Source organism: Oryctolagus cuniculus, chromosome 13 (genome assembly GCF_964237555.1).
Source record: "Oryctolagus cuniculus chromosome 13, mOryCun1.1, whole genome shotgun sequence".
Taxonomy (NCBI): domain Eukaryota; kingdom Metazoa; phylum Chordata; class Mammalia; order Lagomorpha; family Leporidae; genus Oryctolagus; species Oryctolagus cuniculus.
Genome location: NC_091444.1, coordinates 48,684,425 through 48,690,417, shown reverse-complemented (window position 1 = coordinate 48,690,417; position 5,993 = coordinate 48,684,425). Strand labels below are relative to the sequence as shown.

The 5,993-nt window shown below is 41.2% G+C and overlaps 1 non-coding gene across 1 annotated transcript; it reads right to left on the bottom strand.

The window, feature by feature from the left end:
• Positions 1–1,318: 1,318 nt before the first annotated feature.
• Positions 1,319–1,425, bottom strand: LOC127483666 (U6 spliceosomal RNA). The gene has a single exon (XR_007910087.2). It is a non-coding gene; the product is annotated as a U6 spliceosomal RNA (small nuclear RNA).
• Positions 1,426–5,993: the final 4,568 nt, after the last annotated feature.

Below are 5,993 nucleotides of genomic sequence, written 5' to 3'. Positions count from 1 at the left end.
GCTATACACACGATGTGTTTAAATACATTTGCACAAAAAAGGAAGAAAAAAATCTTTGCAGAATCAGAAGATATCCCAATAAGCGAATAGGAGAGCTCCTCTTTAAATCTTAGCACTTAATCCTTTCCAAATATGTGAGGGCAGAGCCTTGGGTTTAATGCCTTGCAGTAGGTATCTGTCCCTTCAGCAGGGGTCATAAACCTGGTGCAGTTGCATTGCCCTTACTCAAACATTTTTAGAATTCTTTTGAAATTTGCCACAAGAGTCTGAGTCAGATTCTTTTGAATGACATCATTAGTGATAGAAAACCTTTCTCCTGAGGGAAATTTAATTTTTAGAAATACCCTAAAGTCATCTGAAACCACACCGAGCTTAGTACCATTGTTAAGTAAGGGGAGAAAATTGAACCAGAAAGAATAAAAATAAGTGAGCTAATACTTTTTTAAAAATTAAAGTAAATGCCAAGAAAAAAGAGATTATGGCTGCAGGGATTGTGAATTAAAAAACAAATACAAGTATTATTCAATTATTATTCAATTCCAAAGGGAATTCTTTGGGAAAAAAAATTTTAAACACAGAGAAATTGCTGAAAGAGCAAAAACACAGAGGAAATATAAATTAAAATTTTAAGGGGACATAACAGATAGAATTGTCTTTTAAAATTGCATAATACTACTATGTAAAATCAGGTGTGTGCTAATACATGTTCTTCTGGAAAAACTCAAATTGCCAATTTGAATCAAAAAGTAAAAAAGCTAGGTGAATCAAAGCCAGGGAAGAACTTACAAAAGCTTCTTGCCTAGAGTTTTACAGGCAGATGCTTGCAAATTCTGAAGGACATGTACTTCCCTTGCTAATGCATACACATATTAAAGTTCAATTCATTCATTTTATGAATTAAGCAATTTTTGTTATAAAGCCTATAAACTGACACAAAATACTCAAAAAAATATAAGCTGACAAAAGAAACCTAAATGCCCAGAAATTCCCCCAAAATACCAGCAAAATAAACTCAATAAAGTAAGTTGTTGTTAGCATGATCAGGGAGGTTGTATCCTAGAAAAAGCAGTATATTCTAATAGCAGAAAAATAGTAGATATAAACCAGTCAACCGTTTAGGCCATGTAAGAAGAAACTTAATCATTTTGATAGATGATTAAAAATATCTAATATCAACTCCTGCTTTTTTTGTTGTTGTTTTTTTTTTTTTGGTTTGTTTTTGTTTTTGTTTTTGTTTTTTTGACAGGCAGAGTGGACAGTGAGAGAGAGAGACAGAGAGAAAGGTCTTCCTTTGCCGTTGGTTCACCCTCCAATGGCCAAAAATATGGAACGCTTCACAAATTTGCGTGTCATCCTTGCGCAGGGGCCATGCTAATCTTCTCTGTATTGTTCCAATTTTAGTATATGTGCTGCCGAAGCGAGCACTCAACTCCTGCTTAAGACAACTAAATTAAAAAAACTTCTCTATAAATATTAAATCAATAGTTGATATCAGATGTTTTGGTAATATTTTTAAAGATTTATTTATTTGAAAGGCAGAGAGAAAGGGGAAAAGGGAGAGAGGGACAGAGGGAGAATGGGAGGAAAGAAGAGAGAGATCTTTTAACTACAGGGTCAACCACCAAATGGCCACAACAGCCAAAGCTGGGCAAGGCTGAAACCAGGAGCCAGGAACTCCATGCGGGTCTGCCGTGTGGGTGGCAGGGTCTCACGCACTTGGACCATCTTCCACTGCTTTCCAGGCACATTAGCACGGAGCTGGATCAGAAGTGGAATAGCCAGGACTGAAACCAGAGATCTGATATGGGATGCTGTCCTACAACACCCTCCCCCTAATTTTATAAAAAATAATGATGCTAACAGTAAGACAGCAGAACTACAAGGAAGGATAGAAGACATAAACTCCTCAACGTCCCATCATCATGCCTCATCGTCCCTCCCGAATGATAACTTCTTTCTTTTCCTTTTTCCTTCCTTTAGAAAACTGCCTTTATTTACAGTTAATACTTTTGTCAAGAGAACTTCAGAGACCTGATTGAAAAGCTATTATAAAATAACTATTAAAAATCAAGATCTTTTGAAAAGCAGAGAGAGAGACAGGGCTCTCCCATCTGCTGGTTCACTCCCCAAATGCCTGAAACAGCAGCGGCTTGGCTAGGCTGAAGCCAGAAGCCCAGAACTCCGTGAGGGCGGCAGGGACCCAAGTGCTTGAGCCATCACTGCTGCCTCCCAGTGTGTGCAGCAGAGGAAGCTGGAATGGAGAGCAGAGCTTGAGACTCCCGCCCAGGCACTACCATGTGAGTTCTGGACATCCCACGTGGTGTCTTAACTGCTGTGCCAAATGTCCATTACCAGACCTCTATGACCAGTTTCTGGACTACCCTAACAGAAATTTCCATGCACTTAAAAAATTATAAATAACCCCTTTGAGGGGAAAAAAAATGGAATCCTGCTGTATGTATTGTCCTGTACTCACTGAAGTTCCTTGAGCATTTTCTCCCATCAAATTTCTTCACGAGACTTGAGTACAATTATATGAATGAATCTTTAATTTTTCAGTCATCTGTTGGGGACCATTTAGACTCCTTTTCCATTTTCTGCAATCACATACATGTTTCCAGTTTGCATCCTTGAGTGTCTGCCTGCTGGCACAGGTGTACGGGTAGGATTAATGCCTAGCAACAGAATTGCAGATGGAATTGGTATCAGGAGAGATACTTCCAAATTACTATCCAGAAAGTTGGATTAATTTACAATCCCATCAAAAGAGTATGTAAAAATATTGGTCGTTTTGAAGCTGGGTGAGGGGCACCTGGATGTTCTTTTATCATTCAACTTACTCTTGTGTGTATTTTAAAATTTCTATACTTAATGATATAACTGTAGATTCATTCTCATTGAAAGTATAAAGGTGCCTGCTTCCACCACTATTGTTTAAAATTATGCTGAAATAATTCTGTAACAAGACAATAAGCAGAAATAATAGGTAGAATGTTGCAAAGCAGTAGAAAACTGCCTTTATTTGCAGTTAATACTTTTTAAAAAAGATTATTTATTTGAAAGTCAGAGTTACACAGAGAGAGGAGAGGCAGAGAGAGGTCTTCCTTCAGCTGGAGCTGTGCCGATCCAAAGCCACGAGCCAGGAGCTTCCTCTAGGTCTCCCATGTGGGTGTAGGGGCCCAAGAACTTGGACCATCTTCTACTGCTTCCCCAGGCTATAGCAGAGAGCTGGACTGGAAGTAGAGCAGCTGGAACTCCAACTGGCAGCCACAATGGATACGGGCACTGCAGGGGGCAGCTTCACCTGCTATGCCACACTGCCAGCCCTGCAGTCAATACTTTAGTCAGGAAAACATCAGAGACCCAATTGAAAAGTTATTATAAAATAACTATTAAAAATCAAGAACTTGGGGCTGGTGCTGTGGCACAGCAGGTAAAGCTGCCACCTTCAGTGCTGACATCCCATATGGGTGCTGGTTCAAGACCTGGTTGCTCCACTTCCAATCCAGCTCTCTGCAATGGCCTGGGGAAGCAGTGGAAGTTGGCCCAAATGCTTGAGCCCTTGCACCAGCGAGGGAGATCTGGAGGAAGCTCCTGGCTGCTGGTTGCAGATCGGCGCAGCTCCGGCCGTTGCAGCCATCTGGGGAGTGAACCAGTCGGTGAAAGACCTCTGTCTCTCTCTCTGCCTCTGCCTCTTTGTGACTCTGCCTTGTTGTTAAGGTACAACTTGAGATGCCTGAATCTCATATCAGCGAGTCTGTATTCAAATCTTGACCCAGCTCCTGATTCTAGCTTTCTACTAATGTACCCCCTGGGAGGCAACAGTGATGACTCAAGTAGTTGGATCTTTGCCAACTACTTGAAGACCAAGGTTGGTTTCCTAGCTCCTGGCTTTGGCCTGGTGCAGCCCAAATCATTGTGGGCATTTGGGGAGTCAACCAGCAGAGGGGACTCTGTCAGTCTGTCTCTGCCTCTCAAATAAATAAAGTTTTTAAAAATTCCTACTCACATATGAATAATATTGGCAAGGGTTGAAAGATATCTGTGCAAAAAAAAAGCAAATTGAAAAATACATTATACTCCTAGATAAATATATTTATTTCTTTTTGTTAAAATTTTATTTGTAAGGCAGAGTTGGAGAGAAAGAGAAAGAGAGAGAAAGAGAAAGAAGGGGAGAGAGAGATATCTTCCACCCACTAATTCACTCCCCAGGTGGCTCCAACAACCAGGCCTGGGCCAGGTTGAAGCCAGGAGCCAGAAGCTTATTCCGGGTCTCCCACATGGGTGCAGCAGCTTAAGGACTTGGACCATTTTCCACTGCTTTCCCAGGGAGCTGGATTGGAAGTGGAGCAGACAGGACTTTAACCAGCACCCCTATGGGATGCCAGCATCGGCTTTACCTGCTATGCCATTCCACCCCCCCTCTTTTTTTTTTTTTTTTTGCCATTTTAACTAAAATTCCAGTGAGTTTTTTTTTAAGTTGAACAAATTAATTTCCATGTGGAGGAGATTAGAGAGTAGGCAGAATCCTTTGAAAAGGAAGAGGTAGTAGCCAGAGTTTTGCTCTACCAGATATTAATACATATTATAAAGCCATAGCAATTACAAAGAAGGCTGAGAAATAGGTTGATATTTAGAACAGATAGCCCTGAATGAAAATCCAATATACCCATAAAAGAAGCACGAATTATCAATAAGCAGGACAGAGAAACAGGCCAATCATCTGGGAGAGAAGAAATCAGCCTAAATGCTCACTCATGTCATACTATGTATTGGAATACAGCCCATACTGATTAAAGAGGCCACTGTAAAAAGAGAACGGTAAAGTACTAAAAGAAAATATAAATCAATATTTATTCATTTACTTTGGGATGAGAAAGAACTAACCACACAACAGTGGAAAATCAGAGATTTATCTGCATGATTGTTTAGAATATATGTTAAAAAAACTCAATATTAAAAGATAAATTGCAGAATAGAAAAATATTTGTCACGAATATCCTAAAATTAGAGAGTGAGTATTTGCACCCAGGTCCTTAACAGCCCTTGAGATAAGGAATTGCAAAACCCACTGGGCAAGAACATCATTGTAGGATGAGCACAAACCGTGAGGGAGCTTCTTTGAAGACGAGAGTTTATGTGAAAGAATCACTTTCCCATTTTCAGAGCGCTAGGGTTTTGTTGTTTATGTTTTCTTTTGCTTGTTCTCTCTCACCTCTCCTACTGTGTACAAGGAGACATGTGGATGCCAAATGCTGATTTTTCTCCAGTTTCTGTTTCAAAAGCACTCCTTGAATGCTGTGCTCCCCCTGTGTCCTGGGAAGAGATCAATTGATTGATTTCCTGACAGCCCCAGCGGTGCATCCTCTTAACTGTGACCTTTTTCCAGGTATTTTAATGGCGTTAATAACCAGCAAACTCAAAAAATCAGCCTAAACAAATCATTCTAAATAAAGTCACTGAAGGAGAAGCCAAGCCCAGTGGGCACCATGAGGACAGAGAGGCAGCTGCTAAAGGTACCTGCCACTCCTCCAAAGACCGAGGCTCAGCCAGGATCCTTACATCCTGCTCACCTCCGCAGGCTTTAAAAGCTGGAATCAGGGAAAGAAGAGCCCCGACTTTTAAACAGATTTAAACAAGCCCGGTGGAGGGGAAGCTGGGCTCCTAGCAAGGGGTGGGCACGCCGAGAACAGCCACAGCGCCCGCTCAGCAATCCGCGAGCTGGAGCCTTCTACCTTTCTGAAATACTGGCTCCTGTCCTTGTTTGGTTTTTTCTTTTTTCTTTTCTTTTTTAAAGATTTATTTTATTATTTGAAAGTTAGAGTTACACAGAGAGAGAAGAGGCAGAGAAGGAGAGAGAGGGAGAGAGGTCTTCCATCCAATGGTTCACTTCCCAACCACTCCCCAGTTGGCCACAACAGCCAGAGCTGTGCCGATCTGAAACCAAGAGCACGAGAGTGCAGGGGCCCAGGGACGTCGGCCATTTTCCACTG